This window comes from Gorilla gorilla, chromosome 4 (genome assembly GCF_029281585.2).
Source record: "Gorilla gorilla gorilla isolate KB3781 chromosome 4, NHGRI_mGorGor1-v2.1_pri, whole genome shotgun sequence".
NCBI classification, from domain to species: domain Eukaryota; kingdom Metazoa; phylum Chordata; class Mammalia; order Primates; family Hominidae; genus Gorilla; species Gorilla gorilla.
The window spans coordinates 136136235-136158990 of NC_073228.2; the positions used below are offsets into that span (position 1 = coordinate 136136235).

The following is a 22756-nucleotide window of genomic DNA, read 5'->3' on the forward strand; positions in this document are numbered from 1 at the left end:
CTCAGAGTGCCAGGTACAAAACAGGCCACACTCTAAGCAAGCACTTCCTGAAAGGTCCAGAGCAGATGCTGGCCTGTTACCAGGATCAGATAGATTCCATCTGAGCTGGAGAGCACTCTACCCAAACACTTAATCCTCTGCCCTGCAATGACACCAGCTGAATAAGAACTCTCTTCTAGGGCTCCAGTAAATCATCCAGACTTTTCATTCCCCTCTGCTCTGAGGAAAAAAACAAAAAACAAAAAAAAAAAAACTGTCTTTCTATCTCTCATTCCATGTCCGTAACACAAAGCCCACAGACCACAGGACCTTCCAGCCCTCTTTGCTCTAGGACAGGCTGATGTCTTACTCTAAGGAACTTCAAATGTCCAAATTGCTAGATGTGAGCAACTTTCCCGAAGTTTAACTCTCACTCCAGCACTCTGCTGGGCTTGCATGTACTTGCATCACAGCTTTTCCTGCCAACTTCCATCTGCATAATAGTAAACTCTTGACAGACCCCAAGAGCCAGGGACACACCTCCTAGCCCTCTGCACACTATCAGCCAGCGTGGCCACACATCAGCCAAGGCCTTGCTTCCAGTCTCAGACCCTCCCAAGGATGTGGGAGGGCAGAGTGAAAAAGGGAGGTCTTCTTAGGAAATGAGGAGACCCTAGATTCCCTCAACCGACTCATTCCTCAGAGCTGCACTCACGTAGTCTCTTCCTTTGATGAGCACTCACAGCCGGGCTCCTCCCCTGGCACATGGCCAGCTGCCAATATGAAGCAGCAATCTCAGAGTACGAGCTACCCACAGGCAAGAATAGTGCCTCGGCCACCTCCTCTCTCTCGTCCCTCATTCTAGCCCCAGGCACGCTCCAGTCAGAAGCCAAACAGGCAGAAGGCACTCAAGGGATGAACTGAGATCAGCTGGGGCCAGTCTAAACCAGTGACTAAGTAAGCACTGTCTAGAGTACCCCAATGCAGAGCTTTCGACAGGATACAAGGGCCTATCACATGCCACAGACAATGCCTCAGCTAAGCTGTCACCAAGTCTGCCTGCTGAGCTCTCAGAGAACTAGGGTGATCCAGTATGACAGCATCTTTGGGATGAGGCCCCCAGCCAACTCACTCCATCCTTGCTACGTGGCTTCATTGGCTGGGCCACACAGTGGACACTCGGCTGTGTAAGAACAAGGAGGCCCTAAAAGAAAAGAATTCAAAGACCAAACATTCTGTGAGTGGGGAGAAGCAACCAGAGAGACTGGGCGCAGAGGCCCAGAACCACAGTGAGCGGCTGCACCTTGGACACTTCAGGGGCAGTTTAAGTACAAGCCAAAGGAAATCCTAGTCCATTTAACAGAGACTAAATTATGGAACCTGCTAATGTCAGATGAGACACAGGCTGAGAACAAGCAGCAGACCCCAAAAACATCCTATAAATTCTTAGGTGGACAATGGATCTCTACAAAGTCTGGGACATTTAAGAATGCCCCAAGCTACAACGTAACGGACTCCAGCCCTTGCTCTTAGGACAGGATTTCCTATAAGAGGGCTGGGGCTGTGAGGCCCCAGGTAGTCTATATCAAGAAGCACAAATCTGGGGTGTCACTCTACAGCAAAAGACAACAGTCACAGTCTTGGGAGGGATCCCAGTGCTCTCCTGCACCATCTCTCTTTTTTTTTTTTTTTTTTTAAGATGGAGTCTCGCTCTGTCTCCCAGGCTGGAGTGCAGTGGCGCGATCTCGGCTCACTGCAACCTCTGCCTCCCAGGTTCAAGCGATTCTCCTGCCTCAGCCTCCCGAGTAGCTGGGACTACAGGCGCGCGCCACCATGCCCGGATAGTTTTTTGTATTCTCCTGCACCATCTTAAAGTCAAATAGAATACAAAGGCCAGGGACCCACCTGGGCTGCCCAGCAATACCTGAGGCAGGAAGTGTCCTGATCCAGGCTCCTGCTGCGAAGGTCAACTGGGCATCTTACACATGCAGGGCACAGTACCAGGCACGTTATCTCACTCCAGGGTCTTGTAGACAGCGTCCGTGGACAGCTATCCCCTACAGTGTTCCTTCCCCATCACCTTGCTTCCACTACAAGGCCATAAGGAATGGCATTGGCCAAGGTCTCTGCTCCCACTCACATAGGCTGTTCCTCCGTCCACGCCGCCCTTTTGCCAGCCTTCCTCTGACCACTCCAGCTCACGAGTCACCTCCTCCGGGAAGTCCTCTGGCCGGAGGCAGTCAGTGCTCTACCAAGTACCCACTGCCCGCATTCCCTTCCAGCACAGCGCTCACCACACTGCTCTGGGCCAGGACCTTCCCGCTCTTCCAATCCGCCTGTCCCACTGGGTTAGCAACTGCTTGCGGTTTCTGGCACACAGAAGGGTCCCGTTTGTTGAATTAGTTAACGAATTATCACGGGTCTCCGCAGCTGCCAAGGAAAAACAACGCTGGTTCCACAAGGATGTCCGGGGGAGAAAAGACTTTCTGATCCAATGGCCCATCTAATGGGCTCCAAGCTGGACCCTGCCCGGACAAGACCTAGGACTCCCAGCCCTTGGGAGGGTGCAAAACGGGCTTAGCCAATATGAAGAGGCCCCTCAGGGCCAGGCGGACGCCGCGCCCCCGCTCCCAACAGCCGGCAGCCCGGGGTCAGGCCGCCACTTCCCGGGAGCCTGACAGGGAAGAGCGGCCAAGTTCCCAGCCCCGCCCGACCGCCGAGGGAACTGCACGAAGGGCGCCGCTGACCTCACCACCCTGAGCTCGGGAAGGCTTGCGGGCGGCGGGACAAGAACCCAGACGGGTGCAGAAACAGGGCGGAGGGTGCAGGGTTGCGGCCCGGACTGCGCGGCTGGCGGCTAGCGGCGCGACCCCCGGCCCCGGACCCGGCCCCGGCCCCTAACTCTCAGCCCCGCGCGGGCAGAACGCACCGCCTGGCGACCCCAGCCTGCGCCCCAGCGCTAGGGTTGATCTGGCCGATGAGCGGGCGGGGCGCTCACCTGGACACTCGCAGCTCCCGGCGTTTCCAGAACTTCCCGCGGCGTCGCCCGCTCAGCTCGGCGCCTCCTCCCTTGGCGACTCCGCCTCCGGCCGCGGCCGGGGCTCCGCCCACTTGAGCCGCCGCCACGTCCCCACCTCACGCTCCACACGCCTGCCTGCGTCCTGGTCCCCAGCTCCGGGGGCTCCGGCGGGGTTCGCCGTCCTCTGCGACCCCTGGGAACGCCCAGGCTACCCGGCCTCGCGGGAGCCGGAGCCGGAGCTGGCCGCCCGCGCCCTTCATGCCGCCCGCAGCCCACCGCACGTACTCCGCGCCCGCCTGGCTTTGGCGCCCCTACCTGCGGGCCTTGGCCCGCCCTCCTGCCCAGCCCCTGGGCGTCTGGAGAGGTCGCCACGACCCGATCCCCGCGCCGGGGCTGTAGGGAGAGCGTCCCTGGAGGCTGACGGATTTCCCTGCCTGCGCTCATGCCCATTGCCTGGGGGGCCCTGCCGGGTACACGGGCCCCTTCTTCCCAGCACCACCACAAGGAGGCTGTTACGGGAGGCTGGGGTCACCCCGGCTAGGAACTGGGTATCAGGAGAGGAGGCAGAACGGTGGAGAAGACCCTGAGGAAGACTAGGGACCTGGGGCCCACCCCCTGGAGACCAAGATTGGGAGGCCCATTCCCAGGGCCGAGCTCTCAGTGGGTTTCAGAGAGTCCCGGGCTCTGGTCCAGGCAGTCCTGGTGGCATGTGCAGGGGTGATGGATTGATGAGAAGCGGGCCCATCAAAGGCTGGGTGGGGGCGGAGGCGGGGGGGCGGTAACAACCTGGGGCACACTGGGTTGCCCAAACCCTTCTTTATGCCATGGGCCAAAAAGAGTGGACACCTGGTTCAGCCAATCCAGTCTGGAAGGGAATAAGGACAGAGATGCAGCAAACCTCAGCCTGAGCGGGAGGAGGCCCTGGCGGCCAGGCAGGTTCCCACGCCTGCTCTGTGAACCTTCCTCTCATGAATGAGGGGAAGCACGGTCTGAGAATCTCATCAGGGAGCAAGCCCAGAGCGGAAGATGCCCAGCCTCCGCCCAGGCCCAGTGTGGATATTCCCTATGGCACACGGGCCAGGCAGGCGGCCCAGACCTGGGGAAAGCAGGAGCACGCACACGGAAATACACATAAAACATGGGTGAGCCATTGTTCCTGCCTGCGTCAGCCACCGGCTCGAGCCCGGCTAAAACTACACAAACCCTCCTGCATCTGCTACATCCACAGAAGCTTCCTTCCATCTCCTCCCCCTTCTCAGGAGTTTGCCCCATGGAACATCCCTTTTCTCTCCTGAAGGCTCAACTACCCGCTCTCAACTGGATCTTTCCCATTGGCCTGTAAATGTGTTCAAGCCTCTACTATGGGAACAAAACCCTCATTCGACCCCACTGAGTGTCTCTGTTCTCAACCGCAGCGGAATTTCTTGAAAGAGCTGTCTCCCCATCCTCATATCTCTCCCACTCTTCAGGCCCTAAAGGAGCTGTCTCTCCCACTCTTCAGGCCCTGCAGTCAGCCTTCTAGCTCCCTAACAGCACCAAACCAGGTCTCAATAAACTGTAGCCTCCAATCTCCAAATTCAACGGCTGTTCTTCAGACCTCATCTGCCAGGGCCCTGAGCAGTGTCTGACACCCAGCGATGACCACAGCCCCTCTGGAACACTGATTTCCCTTGGTTTCCCCTCATCCTTTCTGGCCACCTCTGCTCAAGCCTCTTCAGCATCCTCTCCCTATTAGTAAAGGTTGGGGGTTCCTCAAAACTCAGGTCTAGGCTTTCCACTTCACGCTTCTCTTTACACGCAGGTGACACAAATTTCTCTCTTTACCCTTATCCTTACTGCTGAACCCCAGATTCATATAACTCACTGTTCAGTGTACATTCCCACTTGAGTGTCCACAGGCACCTCAATGGCAACATGTCCAACACAGAGTTATTGTTCTCCCCCCACATCTTCCCCCTCCACACATCCTGTCTTCACTGCTGTACTGAAGGAGATACTTCCCATCAGTTACCTAACCAGAAGCCTGGGAGTCATACTTGGCAGCTCCCTCTCCCTCGTCCCCAGACCCTATTTACCTATATTCCAAGTCTGTTCAATTTTACCCCTAAATCTCCCTCTAATCCACCCACTTCTCTCCATCTTTTTCACATGAGTGATGGCAACGCTTTCCTGACTGGCTGCTCCTCCATTTTTGTTCCCTCTCATCTCTCCTTCACTACAACCATGATGATCTCAAAATGCAGATCTGAGCCCATTACTTGCAGCTGGGAAATTGCCTTGATCTTGAGAAACATCGAAAAGTGGTTTATAAGGTTCCACATGGTTTGGCCTCTGCTCACTTCTGTAACCACGTCGAACTTCCTCCAGTCTCTCTAACTGGCCATTCCCCCTCCCCACCCCAGACCTTTATACATGCTGTTCCTTCTGTCTAGAAAAAATTTTTCCCTCCCTGATTAAAACCTTCAGAATCTTTCAGATTCCCTCAGAGGCAGAGAGATTTTCCTTACTTCCCTGAGTAGGTCAAAACCTCCCATAACAGACCAGGCACGGTGGCTCACGCCTGTAATCCCAGCACTTTGGAAGGCTGAGGCGGACGGATCACCTGAGGTCAGGAGTTCGAGACCAGCATGGCCGACATGGTGAAACCCCGTCTCTGCAACAATACAAAAATTAGCTGGGCATGGCCAGGCACAGTAGCTCACGCCTGTAATCCCAGCACTTTGGGAGGCCGAGGCGGGTGGATCACGAGTTCAGGAGATCGAGACCATCCTGGCTAACATGGCGAAACCCCGTCTCTACTAAAAATACAAAAAATTAGCCGGGTGTGATGATGCATGCCTGTAGTCCCAGCTATTCAGGAGGCTGAGGCAGGAGAATGGCGTGAACCCGGGAGGCAGAGCTTGCGGTGAGCCACGCATGATGGCGGTGTCTGTAATCCCAGCTACTAGGGAGGCTGAGGTGGGAGAATCACTTCAACCCAGGAGGCAGAGGTTGCAGTAAGCCAAGATCGTGCCATTGCACTCCAGCCTGGGTGACAAGAGCAAGACTCTGTCTCAGAAAAAAAAAGAAACAAAAAAAAAAACACACACACAAAACCTCCCATAACAGCTTCTCATGTCCCCGTGTGCTTCGTAACACTCGCCACAGTTGATAGAACTGAATGATCGCTTGGGTAACGTCTTCCCCGACTGGCCTGGGAGGCCTGGGAGTACATAAACTATGCATGCATTTGTCCATTGCCATTTTCCCACCACCGAACTCGGCTCAATATTTGCTAACTCCTTGAATGGATGGATATCTCCTCAATACCTTGCTCCACACTGTAGGATTTAGTCTCCAAAGGCATGAGTAAGACCTCCGCAGGGTCTTGGAGTCCTGGCAGCTCAGGACCACAGCATTGGTCAGATACCCTCCTAAAAATCTGCAGCCTTGAGAAGGGGCAGGACTTCTGAGGATCATGTCTCCTTGGTCTTCCTGCCTTGCAGGAAGTGGCCATTCGTTTGTTTTTATATTCCTTTTCCTCTACCTGCCTCCACCCAGAAGATACCATTTCTGACCTCTGCCTTTGTGGCCTCACTTTCACCACTCAGCCCTTAACATAAGGCCCTCAGACTCCATCTGGGCTCCTGATCTATTCATTTCCTGGGGTTGCCACAACAAATTACCACGAACTAGGTGGCTTAAGTCAACAGAAGTTTATTCTCTCACAGTTCTGGAGGCCAGAAGTCCAAACTCAAAATGTTACCAGGGTGTGCTCCCTCTGAAGGCTCTAGGGGCGAACCCCTCCTTGCCTCTTCCAGCTCCTGGTGGCTTAGGAGTTCCTTGGCTTGTGGCTGTATCACACGAATCTCTGCCCCATCTTCACCTGCACTTCTCCTCGGTGTCTGCATCTTCTGCCCTTCTGTTTCTTATAAAAATAACTGTCATTGGCTGTAGCATCTACCCAGGTAATCCAGGGCAGATGGGGAGGTCTACCCAGGTAATCCAGGGAGGTTTGGCACTGAAGCCTCCCTGAATGCTGATGACTCTTGCAGGCCCTGGAACCACTGCAACAGCTCCCCTAATAACCTGTAACTTAATAATATCTGTAAGGTCCATTTTTCCAAATAAGGTCACATTCACAGGATCCAGGTAGTAGGACATGAATGCAATTTGGTGGGGTTGGGGGGCACCATTTAATCCACTACATTTGACATTCCTCCATGCCCTCAAAGGCTTCTGGACCCATGTAAATCTATCACTCAGTTTTGAATCTCCAGCCTGGGTCCACTCCAGACCCACATCGTCACAGCCTTTTCTTTATGGCCACTTGATAAGTGAACTCATTATCTCATGTAGGGTCCCCCAGGTTCCCTCACTTTTTTCTCTCTCCTGACAAATACCAAATGCCTTGACCACTCTATGACCCAGACAGCCGAAGGTTTTTTCCTGTAGGCTTGAGCCCAAGCTGGGGCCTTAAACATTCCCAGGCACTGATAAAGGTGTTTAGATGGTTGCCCGAAACACTGAAAGAAACTAGCCCCGACCCTGAGCCAAATTGCTTAAAATCTCATATAAATTCCATACCCAGACCCCCCTTGCAGCAGGCATACCTAGATAGAACATCCCTGTCTCGCTGTCTGCCTAGAGGATGTACTACAACCCCCTCAGAGACCGAGAAATTTCCCTAATAAATGCTTTGGACTGATCACCCTGGCATTTGGTGCTACTTTCTTTGGAATCCCAACCATTTCAGGATGGTTTGGGGTAGTCCCGTATGGGGACCCCCCTGCCACTGCTTTTGGGGCATCTCCAGCTGCAGGTTCAGCCAGGATGAAACATCTCCCCCATACCACAGCCCACACCACCCAAACTGCTTCTGCCCCAGCATTTCCTACATCTCAGCAAATATCACCATCTCCCAGTCACTTCCCTTTTCTTTCCCACTGCATGCCCACCCTGGAGATCTTACCCGGTGGATCTCTCTCAGTTCACTTACTTCTCCCCAACCCTGCTGTCGCAGACCAAATTCAGGACACCACCATCTCTCACTTGGACAATCCATCCTAGCCCACTTTTCTACTCCACTCCCTCTATCCTTACTCCATTACACAGGGCAGAATGACATTGTAACCATGTGATTCCCATCATGTTATTTCCGTATAGAACCTCTCAAAGGTATTCCATGGACCCAAGGGTAGACACAAATCTTGCCAATGCTGCCAATCCCCTTTATCCAGCCCTGATGGTCTCTCTTCTTATGCACAGCCTCAAACTTGATGCTGCAGCCACTCCAGGCACTTTTCAGTTCCCTGGCCTTTGAATGTGTTATTCCTCCTGCCTAGAACACTCTCTTCCCAAGAGGTTGTTTCTTTCAAAAGGCTTTCTGGGTCTAGCCTGAGCCAGATCCTGCCATAGGCCCCAAAACTCCTCATGGATGAGTTTCACACGTGCTACCTGACCTCATTCAATGTCTACTTCATTTACCATTTGGCTCTCCTGGGGACTGCCTCTAACCTGTTCATCACTGTGTCTCCAGCTCTAGCATAGGGTCAGGCACCCAGAGCCTAGAGAGAAATTGGTGAACAAAAATACATGAATGAATGAGTGGACATTCCCACTATTGTGGCCTCTAGCAGACCTCACTGAGTACACCCAGTGTGTGTCACTTAATGAATCCACAACCATCTTTAACAGCCACACATCACAGCATCTTGTAGAGATTCACATCCCTTCTCCCCAGATCCATTGTATGAACAAGGCCATACCTCCCTTCTGGAACAGCTCTATGGTGTTCATTTATGCGTTCCCTCAACAAACATTTGCTGATCGCCAGTTGAGGTCAAGGCGGGGGTTTCAGGGACCACATATATCAAAGGGGCTCTGTTCTGTCTAGTATAAAAACTAGTAGATAAGCAGACGCCCGCCCAGCAACTTTGCCTAGGGAGGGAAAAGCCCAAGCCTTTCCAGCTGGGAAAGGCTACTAGTAGGAGGTACTGCCTACCTAGACCCAGTCTTAGAGACCCTTCCTAGGCTCAAGATCAGGCATGGCCTATGACCTTTCACCCCAGCATGGCCAGGGCATTGCCAAATGAGGCTCTACCTCCATGCTGTCCCTAGGCAATATCCCTGGCCAATGGCTCCTCGAAGCAGTCTGGACTTGTCTGCCTGCCATCCCCACCCCGAAGGAAGAACCTGGTGTTTCCCCAGAAGGGATAGTAAAAACATCTGTGCTGGGCGGACAGGAAATTGGATGAATAGGAGGGTGGGTGTGGCATAGCCCTTAACTCTAAACAGGGGCCTACTCAGCCTGCCCTGCCCCAGTCTCCTCCACTCCTATTCACCTGTGATCCCTGTTTTGAGGAAGGGGAGTGGGGCAAGCTCCACTGCTTGGCACTGAAGCCTCCCTGAATGCTGATGACTCTTGCAGGCCCTGGAACCACTGCAGCAGCTGGAGGTCTGGTCAGGGTTTACGACTATCTGGCCTTCCATGGAATTTCCCAGAGCAAGGCCCTCAGGTTCAACCAATGCCACACAGAGGGCATTGTATATGTGGATACACATCTGTATTCTTCGGTACATTCCGCATGCAGCTGTCCACTGGAGCCTGGAAACAATCCTCAACCCACCCTAGGTTTCTCCCCTTAGAGACTGAGGAAAGGCCGAGTGTGTCTCAATTGGCTGGCGCTTTGACTCAAGGCCAAACACAGACAGCAAGACTTGTGGCTTGAGTGGGGCTACCTAGTAGTGGCCCTACTGCTTCTGAAATAGGGCCTATCCAGTAGTCTGGTCTTATAGCCTGGTGGTTGACCCTGGAAAAGGGAAAGATAATCTGGCAGAATCCCCAGAAGCCTGTGGGGACAGGCTGGGCAGGACCAAGTGTGTCCCTAGAGAGTGCCCCCCTAATCCCTGAACCCATCTGGTGGGTGCAAAAACCAAAGCAGGCTACAACTCTCCTACCATTTGCCTCCCCCATGGACCCCTGCAACCCAAGACAAGCAGAGTCAGCAATCAGGCTGAGTTGTCATTACAGGCATGCCAAGACCTTCAGGAACTGCAATTACACAGCAAGTCCAGGGCAGGCCCCCCATGGTATAAAGAGTGAGCTTACACTACAACTTTCCTCCTCACTTCACCTCCATCCTGGGCGAGAGGCTCTGGACTAGTGCAAATGTCCAGAGGGCAGGAGTTAGCTAGGCATGGTGCTTGAAATCTGATATTTTGATGTATATACTGTAAAGCACACTTTTAGAATTATTATTACAGTCCAGCAGCCACTCGTCCTTCCTTCCCCAGTCCTGACCCTATATTGGGGCTGGGTGGGGATTAGGGATAGGTGATAAGGTGAGGGTTAAGGATAGCTATTGGGCATCTGATGTAGCTACTATCTAAAAGGCTGAAAGTTGAGTGTTTTTAATGTTTTTTTCAGGCCTTGTTAAAATGTCAGGAAGCCGGTAGAGATACAACCTATAAAAAGGTTAATAAAGCTAATAAATATTAAGTGAGGTCATAGAGGTGAAGCCTTACTTGAATACGACTGGTGTCCTTATAAGAAGAGGAGAGACAAGAGAGTTGTATCTCTCCACATTTGCACAAAGATGAGGCCATGTGAGGACGTAGCAAGAAGGTGACCATCTACAAGCCAGGAAGACAGGCCTCACCAGGAACCCGCCCTGATGACACCTCAATCTTGGACTTCCGGCCTCCAGAACCACGAGAAAATGAATTTCTATTGTTTAAGCCACTCAGGCTGTGATATTTTGTTATGGCAGCCTTAGCACACTAATACATCTCCCCAGTTTACTGTCACAAGCCTCCAAGGCCAAACCCTGGAAGCTCTTGATTGGGGAACAACGGTCGAGCAGACAGTAGGGGAGTAATAAGAGGTAAAGCTGCAGAGATCCCAGGGACAGATCACCTGAGGCCTCATGGACCACAAACAAGGATTTGGATGTGAGGCTGAAGACAAGGAGCAGACACCCCAGAGCAAAGGCAGGGGAGAAGCAGGATAAGATTTGGGATTTGGGAAAAACACCCTTTCTACTGTGGGTGAGAGGGGGAGAAGGAGGAGCAGAGCTTGGCTGAGGCGGGGTGACAGCTGATAGTGACCTGAACTGGGAACTGCCAATGAATAGAGAGAGAAGTGGATAGAGTCAAGAATTGGTGACGTAAAGTAGGAAGGGCTATGTTCCTTTGTTCATTCATTTATTCTGTAAATATTTGTTGAATGCTCTGCCCCCCATTCTGAACTCCCTTTTAGGGATGAGGTCCTACTTGTCATCCAAGCCCCCTCAGCCCTGTTACCCTAGAGCAGCCCTTGCTAAAGGAAATTAGTGGCAGCCCCCAGACAGTACAAGAACAGAGAGTGAAAATTGGCTGCCTCCAGAGAACACGCCAGCACTCTTCTGGGTTTCAGGCTGACATGGAATCCTAATCACAGTGTCTGGCTTCCTCAAATACGAGACTCCTTTCATTGCGAGGTAACCACCCATTTAATGACAGTTTCAGCACAAACTCTCCTGGTGCCACCCTTCCTCTCCTTTTTTCTTTTTCTTTTTTTTTTTTTTTTTTTGAGACTCACTCACTTTTTTTTTGAGACTCACTTTTTTTTTGGGTCTCACTCTCTCCAGGCTGAAGTGCAGTGTACAAACACAGGCTGGAGTTCAGAGGCTCACTGCAGCCTCAGCCTCCCAGGCTCAAGCAATCTTCCTACCTCAGCCTCTCTGGTGGGACCACAGATACATGCTACCACACTTGGCCAATTTTTTATTTATTTTTGTAGAGACGGGGTCTCACCATGTTGCCCAGGCTGCCTCTCTCTATTTTTAAATGAATGTACTTCACTTTGCTATAATGAAACATGTTTGTAAGGCACCTTATATCCTTTCAGGAGCAAGACTGGCGTCCATGAATCTATCCATGAGTGATCCTAGCCCAATCAAACATTGCTCAATTGGTGCACTGCACAATGATGTCTCCATTTACATGGCAGCCATCATAGATGTGCATAGTCATTACAATAAGTTTTCAGTAGATGGAAATAAAGTGAATTGAAAAGGGAGTATCTTTTGCTAATTAAAAAAAAAAATTGGCCAGGCGCGATGGCTCACAGCTGTAATTCCAGCACTTTGGGAGGCCAAGGTGGGTGGATCATGAGGTCAGGAGTTCAAGACCGAGACCAGCCTGGCCAACATGGCGAAACCTCATCTCTACTAAAAATACGAAAATTAGATGGGCATGGTGGTGCGTGCCTGTAGTCCCAGCTGCTTGGGAGGCTGAGGCAGAAGAATCGCTTGAACCCAGGAGGCAGAACTTGCAGTGAGCCAAGATCACGCCACTGCGTTCCAGCCTGGGTGACAAAGCAAGACTCCGTCTCAAAAAAAAAAAAAAAATCACCACATGAGCTGTCAGTGGCTAGCCCTAATCCCAGTCTGCTACCACATAATCACAAAAGCCTGAATCACTGGTGTGGCTGAGGCCTGCTCACTCCTGTCTCAAGGACCCTAAACCCTCCTGTGGCCTCTTTCCTGCCCTCAACTGCCCTGCTAGTGTCAGCTCCAGCTGCAGCTCTAATCTCCCCTTCCCTTCAGTAGACACCAGCATTTGAACTTGCTAGTCAGCCCTGCCTTGTGGCCCTGCAGTACACTGCCCTGGGACTCTTACCCATCACAAGGAGGCCAGGGCACTCATTCCTCCAAAGGTCCTGACTACCTCATTCCACATCAAACCTATTCCACACACCCACATCCCACATAAATACATTTTAAACTTGACCACACAAGAACATGGCTGAACTTCAGTTGACTATGACTATGACATACTGTTAACATTTACTATATTTAGTATTTACATTTTTTATAGCTTTCTATGTTTTTTTCATGTTTCAAACATTTGCATAAACCTGTGAGAAGCTTGATAATCCCTGACCTTCTAGTGCCTGAAAAACAGAGCAACTTGGCCATAGCCTCTAGTAAGAGGGCTCTCACCCACAAACACACACACGTATGCACACACACACACACACATTTATATGCTCACGCACAGAGGGATTCACATGCATACACAAGCGTGTGGATCTGGCCTTTCACATGAGAAGGAGGAGGTTCTGTCCTTTGTCCTCTGGCTCTGCCCTTAATCTTGACTCTGAACCAGAGCCTGATATTGACTTTGGACCAGGCTCTGGCCTTATTACTTACTCTGACCCTGAACCAGCTAGTTGCAGGCTTGGAATCAGGAAGATGTCTACCTCTATCATCTGCAGAAATCAGAGCCCATGGGAGAAGGGATGGCTTGGACAGTACATCTTCTTGGCTGAAGAGTGAATGATCAAGGTGGTGAAGGTGGAAAGATGGCTTCCTCAAACTGGCTGGGCCGTTAGATGCTGTCATTGGTGGCTGCAATTTTGGGGGCAAGTACTGCCCTCTCACCCCAGTGGTCACCCAACAGCTGTAGGCCAGGTTGACACCCTGCCCTCATCAAGATCTGGAATTTTCTCTGCACTCTCTCCTGGGGCACCAACAGCTATTTTTGTCCCAGGGCAAAGGTGTGTGAGGCCTTCTGGGAGAATCTTTTTAGGGGAGCTGCTTCCTTCTTGTCCAGAGCTGTAGTTGCAAAAATGAGGTTGGCCACCAGAGGGTGCATGGAGCTCAACAGGGCTCACTCAAAGGAGCAGCCCCAGCCTTGCTCAAAAAGCCCCTCCACTTGGTGCCCCATCCTTCCAACCTGCCAAGGTTTAGCTGAGACCTGTGACTAGGCCTGCATAATCATGAGCAACGGGAAGAGAGAGATGTTTTCCAGGCCCTGGGGAATGACTCCAATGCTGGGACCTCCACTGGCTGAGGAGGCAGGGAGGATATTGGGAAGACCCCAAATCCTTTCCTCAGCCCATAGTGATCAGGGGCCTTCATGGTCAGCTAAGTTGACTTGTAGCCTTGGGAAGCCTCGGGCCATAGGAGCCAGTAGCCCTAAGAAAACACCAAGGACTAGTAATGCAGTGAAGTTAGGAAAGGAGATGGGGAGACCTTGAACTCTGAACATACCCAGCATATCCTGGCTCTGTGGAGAGGAGCTCCTGGAGGAGAAGAGCCAGAGGAGCAGGATGGGCAGTCCTCATCTGGGTTTCTATGATGCTCTGGGATGCTTCTGTGATTGGACAGCTAATTTATGGAGCACTCTCCCTGTGCCAAGTGTTACCTAACACTTGACAGATGTCATCTTCTTACCCTTCCAGATCTCCTCTCCTGTCTCCTCTTTCCCCTGCTCTGTGTCCTGACTGCTGACCTATATGGATAGCATCAACAGGTTCACCTGCCCTGCAGCTTCTGGTTGGGTTCAACCAATGGGGAGTAGCAGGAAAAGATCAGTAGGGAAGAGGAGATGGCCTTTGAGGAAGCTGTCTGCAGCCTAGACATGAAGGCCTGGCTCTATGACCTGTCAAGCCTCAGGACTGCCTTTGAAGGAGAAGACCAGCTGCCTTGGCCATGCTGAAGTGTGGCAAACAGGGTTTCCATACTTGGTCACTCAGCCTAGGGCTTCAGGAACCCTCTACACCCTCACTTACTCACATTCAGTCAGTCAACAGACATCCCCTGACACCTCCCTTGTGTCCAGTCCTGGGTACCCAGGGACACAGAGATGAGTCAGAAAAACACCCTGCCTGCATGGAGCTCATGTTGGTTTTTGTTTGTTTGTTTGTTTTGTTTTATGGGGGGAGAGGAGGCACAGATGAAGAAATTGACGGTGAATCGCAGAGGCTGAGGGAGACTACAGAAGGGGAGGCTCATTTGCCGAGTGGTCAGGTAGGAGGATGAGGTGTGGGCCTCCCTGCATAGTCAGCCAGGGGAAGTGTTGGAGGTCTGGGAGAATGGTATTCCAGCAGAGGAGATAGAATGAGCAAAGGCTGGGAGAGGGAATGGCTCATTCCCACGGAGACCTATGGTGGCCAGGCAGGGCCTCATTCCTCTCTGGGCCTTGCTGTGTTTAGGAAGTAGAGAGAAGTGCCTAATGAGAGAGTATACACCCCACCACCATTGGGACTGGGCTGGGGGTATCAACAGTAAACAGCATCTCTCCCCAGTGGTGACCAACACAGATGATACTTCCAGCAGAGCAGAGGCCTCCCAGAGCCATGGACAGCAGAAGTAGCAATGGGTGGCAGGGCAGAGCTGTCAGTCTGGCTCAGAGGCAGGGGATTGTTGCAGAACACACTGAGGTGACCCCCAGGAAATGCTCTGAGATCAGTGGGGTGGAGGGGGCCAAATTGACATGGGTGTAAAAAGTAAATCAGCTCCTTCTGTGGATTGAATTGCATAGCCTCAAAATTCATATGTTGAAGCCCTTACCTAAATGTGACTGCATTTGGAGATAAGACCTATAAAGAGGTTAATAAAGCTGATAAAGGCTAAGTGAGGTCGCAGGGGTGAAGACTTACTTGAATAGGACTGGTGTCCTTATAAGAAGACGAAGAGACAAGAGAGTTGTATCTCTCCACATTTGCACAAAGATGAGGCCATGTGAGGACATAGCAAGAAGGTGGCCATCTATTTACAGGCCAGGAAGAGAGGCCTCACCAGGAACCCACCCTGATGACACCTTAATCTTGAACTTCCGGCCTCCAGAACTATGAGAAAATGAATTTCTATTGTTTAAGCCACTCAGGCTGTGATATTTTGTTATGGCAGCCTTAGCACACTAATACATCTCCCCAGTTTATTGTCACAAGCCCCCAAGGCCAAACACACAGGTCACCCTGGAAGCCCTCTTTGATTTGGGGAACCAATAGTGGCATGCAGAGAGAGGAAGAAGGTATGCATGAATGGGTTCCATGTGTGACCTGCAATTGGTATGCCCTGCTCCATAAACTAGGGGTGCGAATATGAGCCCATCTTCTATACACTGGAAAGCTATTAATAGTATCTCCCTCTTCGGGCCTCACGAATCCCCACTAGCAGGGGTAGAGAGGCATGGGCAGCCAGTGTGCTTTTGTTTAAAAACTTACTTATTAAGATATAGTTAATATACAGTAAACTAAACATGTCTGAATATACAGCTCAATGTGTTTTGCTTACATATAAATTCACATAATTACCTCCCACATAAAAATATAGACTATTTCCAGAATACCAGAGGGCTTCCATGTACCTTTTCATAGTCAGTAAACTCTCCCATAGTTAACCACTATTTTTTCTTCTTTCACTTTTGATTAGTTTTGTCAGATTTTGAACTTTACAAAAGTGAAGTTATACAATATATATTCTTTCGGGTCGCCTTCTTATACTCCACATTATGGTTGTGATATCCATCTATCTTGTTTGTAATAGTTCCTCATTCTTTTTCATTGCTATGTGGTATTCCATTGTTTGAATATAACACAATTTATCCATTTTTGTTGATGAACATTGGGTTGTTTTTAGTCATGTTAAATAAAACTGTTTTGTATATGTTTGCACATGTCTTTTGGTGGGCACAAGCACTTATTTAAATATAATAAAAATCCAGGAGTGAAATTCCTAGGTCATAAGACATGCATATATTGAGCTATTGTAGATATTACCATTTTTCTAAATGGATGAACAAAATTACATTCCCAATGGCAATGAATGAGAGTTCCAGTTGCTTCATATCTTTGTCAACATTTGCTATTGTTAGCTTTTCCAATTTCAGTCATTTTGGTGGGTGTGTAGCAATATCTCATTGCAATTTAAAAGAACATTTCCATGGTGATATTGAGCATCTTTTTTAGGTGTTTATTAGTTATTTCTTGTGACATGACTGTTCAAGTCCTTGTCCATTTTCCTATTGGGATTTCTGCATTTTCCTCACTGAATTGTAGAAGTCTGTATATTTTCTGCATATGAGTTTGTTGTTGGATATATGTATTGCAAATATTCCCTCTCAATCTGTGCTTTGGCTTGTTCATTCTCCTAATAGGATCTTTTGATAAATAAAAGTTCTTAATTCTTACAAATCCAACATATTAATCTTTTATATTTTGGTTAGTGCTTTCTATGTCCCATTTAAGAAATGTTTCCCTACCCAGAGGTCATGAAACTATGCTTCCATGGTTTCCTTTAGAAGCTTGATTGTTTCATAGTTCAGTCTATGATCCATCTTAAATTAATTTTATGTGTGGTACAATGAGGAATCAAGGTTCAAATGGCACCAGACAGGTAGAGGTCACATTTACATAATAAAAGATTAAGGTGGGATGGCCAATTTCTTCTCGGGCTATGTAACCATTTACACCTGGTCAAACCAATCCCCTGGCCCCTGTGTAAATCAAACACCGCCTCCTCAAGCCTCTCTATAAAATGGATCACATCCCACCTGCCCTGCTTTCTCTGTATAAGAAAGCTCACTCTCTCTTCTTTTTTGTCTATTAAACTTCCCCTCCTTAACCTGCTTCACGTGTGTGTGTCTGTGTTGTTAATCTTCTCAGTGCAAGACGAACCTAGGGTATTTCCCCAGACAATGAAGCTGCTTCAATACCACAGAAATACAAAAGATTATTCAAGGCTACTATGAAGACCTTACATGCATAAACTAGAAAACCTAGAGGAGATGGTTAAGTTCCTGGAAATATACAACCCTCCTAGATTAAACTAGGAAGATATAGAATCTCTCAACAGACCAATAACAAGCAGTGAGATTTAAATGGTAATTTAAAAAATTGCTGGCTGGGCGCGGTGGCTCACGCCTATAATCCTAGCACTTTGGGAAGCCAAGGTGGGCGGATTGCCTGAGCTCAGGAGTTTGAGACCAGCCTGGGCAACATGGTGAAACCCCGTCTCTACTAAAATACAAAAGAAATTAGCTGGGCATGGTGGCGGGTGCCTATAGTCCCAGCTACTCGGGAGGCTGAGGCAGGAGAATTGCTTGAACCTGGGAGGCGGAGGTTGCAGCGAGCCAAGGTCATACCACTGCACTCCAGCCTGGGTGACAGAGCGAGACTCCATCTCTTTAAAAAAAAAAAAAAAATTGCCAACAACAAAAAAAATCCATGACCAGATGGATTCACTGTTGAATTCTATCAGACATTCAAAGAAGAACTGCTACCATCCCTATTGACACTATTCCTTTCAAATCCTGTATCATGTTTTTGATTTATTTAAGTAGGACTTCACTTTTCTCTGGTGCCTCCTTGATTAATTTAATAATCGACCTTCTGAATTCTTTTTCTGGCAATTCAGAGATTTTGTCTTGGTTTGGATCCATTGCTGGTGAGCTGGTATGATCTTTTGGGGGTGTTAAAGAACCTTGTTTTGTCATATTACCAGAATTGTTTTTCTGGTTCTTTCTCATTTAGGTAGACTATGTCAGAGGGCAGGTCTGGAATTCAAGGGCTGTTGTTTAGATTATTTTGTCCCATGGGGTGTTCCCTTGATGTGGTGTTCTCCCCCTTCCCCTAGGAATGGGGCTTCCTGAGAGCTGAACTGTAGTGATTGTTTTTGCTCTTCTGGGTCTAGCCACCTAGCGGAGCTACCGGGCTACAGGCTGGTACTGGGGAGTGTCTGCAGAGTCCTGTGATATGATCCATCTTCAGATATTGCAGCCATGGATACCAGCACCTGCTCCTGTGGGGGTAGCAGGGGAGTGAAGTGGACTCTGTGAGGGTACTTGGTTTTGTGTTGGTTGGCCTCCATCCAGGAGGTGGCGCTTTCAAGAGCACATCTGCTGCAGTCCTATAAAGAGAATGCAAATTTGCCCTAGGGACACCTGGTTAAGACGGTGGGCAGGGCCATAGAGCTCCCAAGAGATTATGACCTTTGTCTTTGGCTACCAGGGTGGGTAGAGAAAGACCATCAGGTGGGGGCAGGGATATGCGTTTCAGAGCTCAGCCTCTCTTTGGCCAGGGCTTGCTGCAGCTGCCGTGGGGGATAGGGGTGTTGTTCCCAGTCCGATGGAGTTATACTCCCGGGGGTGATTGTGGCTGCCTCTGCTGAGTCATACGGGTTTGCCAGGGAAGTGGGAGAAAGCTGGCAGTCACAGGCCTCACCCTGCTCCCATGCAACCCACAGTCCTAAAGGCCAATCTCACTCCTACCATGCCCCCACAACAGTACTGAGTCTATTTCCAGGTAGCCAGTGCCCAGGGCTGAGAACTTGTCCCAGACCATGAGCCTCCCTGCGGAGAAAACAAGCAGACTCACAGTTTTTTTGCATCTCGAGGAGCCTGCAGTAGTGATCCAGTTCCTTCAAAGGGTCTGTGGATTCTCTTGGCTTTCCTGGTATGTTCCTGCAGTAGTTCTTGGAGCAAAAGTTCAGGATGTGAGTCTCCACACACTGCTCTGTTTGTCTGAGCAGGGGCTGCAAGCTAGTCCTGCCTCCTATCTGCTATCTTTATCAGTATTCTGGCAATTCTATTTTTAAATTCTCCAGCTTTTCATCTTTTTTTTTTTTTTTTTTTTACTTTCCCTCTATTTTCTTGAACATTTTCATCATAATTATTGGAAGTCTCTCATTTCTGAAACACCTGTGGGTCTATTTCCATTGTCTGCCTTTTCTCTTGATTTTTAGTCATTTGGCCCTGTTTTTTTGTTTGTGTTTTGTTTTGTTTTTTTTAGCATGTCTCATACTTCTCTATCAGATGACACACATTTTGGATGAAAAGTTGGAAAGTCTCTGGGTGATGTTGTACCCATCCAGAAAGAGAGAATTAAGTTGACTTCTGGAAGGCAGAGTACCAAATAAATACCCTACTCCTGTCAAGGCTTTGGTTTATGTCATGTTTTGGCTGGTGTGGTTCTTTATTGTCCTAGGACATATCTCTTATTCCTAGGATGTGACCCTCTCTCCTAGTGTGTGACCCTTCTGGGACTTAGCAGAACACCTACGCATTTACCAAGGCCTCTCTACCTTGATAGAAGTTGAATTCCAATTTGTCTCCCCAACACTTTAAGACTACTACAATTTGCTCAGTTCTTTAGCCTGATAGGCTAAAAGGAGGCCAATAGGGTGGGCATGGTGATTCATGCCTGTAATCCCAACACTTTAGGAGACCCAGGCTGGAGGATTGCTTGAGCCCAGGAGTTCAAGCCCAGCCTGGGCAACATAGTGAGACCTCATCTCCACAAAAAAATAAGCAAAGTCAGCCAGGCATGATTGCTTGCGCCTGTAGTCCCAGCTACTTGGGAGGCTGACGTGGAAGGATGGCTTGAATCCAGGAGGTTGAGGGAGGCTGCAGTGAGCCAAGATCACACCACTACACTCCAGCCTGGGCAACAAAGCAAGACCCTGACTCAAAAAAAAAAAAAAAAAAAAAAGCCAATAAAGTTGGAGGAATTTGCATGCAATTATTGGGCTCCTTCTCTCTTCTTTCCTACCTTCTGGAATTTTCCTTCTTAATTTCCATCTTCTTCGGCAGCCCTGAACTCTGACCTTTGTATCCTCAGTCTGGTAAGACTGATGCTTTCTGCTTGGCCCCTATTCCCTCAAGTAACAATGTGTGAAATGCCCCTAGGGAAAAAGCAAAGGTAAATGTGGAACTCACTACACATTATTCCCTTTTCTCCAGGATCATAACTCCTCAATTCTTAGCTGTATTGGTTGTTCTCAAATGCCTTCAAATAGTTGTTTTATACATTTTGTCCAACTTTTATAGTTGTTTTCAGCAGAAGGATAAGTCTGACACAACCTGCTATAGTGGCCAGAACTGTACATTTTATTCAGTCCAATTCTGATGCCAGGTTAGAAAGAACTACAGCAGGGTATGCTCAACTGGCCTAGCTGCTTTGAGATGAAGCTCAGACTCTTAGACATTTATGACATCAGATCCACATCTTGAATTAGGGGTCCCTATTTTCTTTTCCTTTTCTTTCTTCTTTTAGTTTTCAAACTTTCCTTAGGTTCCAACCATAACTGATAAGTTGGTAATAAACTCTCCTCCCCACTGTAAACAACCATAAAACTCGATGAAATATTTATAGCCAGTGATTATAGGCATTGAACATAAAATAGCCTTTGTCCTTGAGAGAAGGGAAACAAAAGGGAAAGTGCTTTGCCTAGGATACTTTCCAAACCATGGCATAAGGAAGTGGTGCCCAGAAAGCGATGGCACCAGACACAGTGGCTCATGTCTGTAATCCTAGCACTTTGGGAGGCTGAGGTGGGAGGATTCCTTGAGGCCAGGAGTTTGAGACCAGCTTGGGCAACATAGCAATACCCTGTCTCTACAAAAGTTAAAAAATTAGCCAGGCATTGTGGTGCACACTTGTAGTACCAGCTACTCCAGAGGCTTAGGCAGAAGGATCACTTGAGGCCAGGAGGTTGAGGCTGCAGTGAGCCATAATCGTGCCACTGCATTCCAGCCTGGGCAACAGAGTGAGACCCTGTCTCCAAAGAGAGAGAGAGAGAGAACAATGGTCTCATCAAGTGAAGGAGACAAAGATCATAGATAGCAGACGCTGAGGTGGCTGAAATTTGTGGGATAGGGTATCAAAGAAGAAGGAGCTACACAAAGAAGGAGCTCTGGAAAGCTATACAGAGGTGCTCCTGAGGCTTTGTCTAAGCCTCACATGCAGAGCAAGATTCCATAGGCCTAGTGGATTAAAAACAACAAACAAACAAACAAACAAAAAACACACAAAAAAAAACCTCTCTGGGTCTAAGAACTAAGTGGGGATTCTAGAGGGCTCATGATTCTGAGATCTGTTCTGATCAACAGAGTGAAAAGACTTTGTTGAACACCTGAGCACTCAATGAAAACCCAAGAAAGTCCACGCTTTAAGAATAGGGCTACTCTGTGCCTGTAATACGCAGTATCTTAGACCTGCCATAATAAAGCCTAAAACCAAGCCTCAGGCTCAAATTGAGCCTCTAGTGAATTTACTGTCTAATAAAACAAACTCAACACTCTTTAAACATGATCCAAACTCTTAACAATGAAGTATTCACAATTCCTAATATACAGTCAAACATTACTAAACATATGAAGAAGCAGGAAAATATGATTCATAACCAGGACAAAAAATAATCAACAGAAATAGATCCAGAGGTAACACAGATATTGGAACTAGCAGATGAGGACTTTAAACAGCTATTATAAATATGTTAAAGAAGTTTAAATTACAAGATAGAGATAATAAATGAACAGATGAGCTATCTCAGCAGAGAAATGAAAACTATAAAAAAGGAGCTGAATGAAAATTCTAGAATTGAAAAATACAATATACAAAATGGAAAATGTACTAGATAAACTTATGAGTAGACTGGATGCTACAAATGAAAAGATCAATGAACTTGAAGTCAAGACTATGGAAAACATCTAAAAGTAAAAGGACTGAAAAATACAAACACAGCCTCAACAAAGTGACCTTGAAACAGTATCATGTAATCTAATATATACATAAACTTGGAGTCCCAGAAGGAAAGGGGAGAAAGAGATTAGGGCAAAAAAAATTCTTTTAAATGGTAAATGAAATTCTATATTTGATTTAAAAAATTATTAATACACCATCCCAAGAAGCTGGGGTTTTAAAACTCCAAAGAAGATAAAAACAAGGAAACTACATCTAGGAACATCATAGTCAAAATCATAAAACCAAATAGAACATCTTAGAAGTGATAAAAGAATATAGGCACATTACATAAGGGAAACAACGATCAGAATCACCATTTATTTCTTACCAGGAGTAATGCAAGACAGAAAACAATAAAATTATAGGAATTATATATTAAATATTAAATAATCTATGAGAAAAAAAGCAACCTAGTATTCTATATCCAGAGAAGTTATCTTTAAAAGGGGAATGAGAGGCTGGGCACGGTGGCTCACACCTGTAAT

The 22756-nt window shown here is 48.4% G+C and overlaps 1 protein-coding gene across 20 annotated transcripts in view; it reads right to left on the reverse strand.

Moving 5' to 3' along the window:
- The window catches only part of P4HA2 (prolyl 4-hydroxylase subunit alpha 2), a 35458-nt gene extending 32347 nt beyond the window's left edge, over nucleotides 1-3111 (reverse strand). For 4 of the 20 annotated variants that reach the window (XM_063706761.1, XM_063706764.1, XM_063706752.1 and 1 more), the window contains exons 1-2: nucleotides 2978-3084; nucleotides 2274-2409 (exon numbers count right to left, since the gene is read on the reverse strand). The gene's annotated coding sequence lies outside the window, so the exon portion shown is untranslated. Of the gene's footprint in view, nucleotides 1-1884; nucleotides 2524-2726 lie in introns of those variants that run through there. The other 16 variants (XM_063706763.1, XM_063706766.1, XM_063706755.1 and 13 more) reach the window with 10 other exon arrangements.
- Between the last annotated feature and the right edge of the window lie 19645 nt (nucleotides 3112-22756).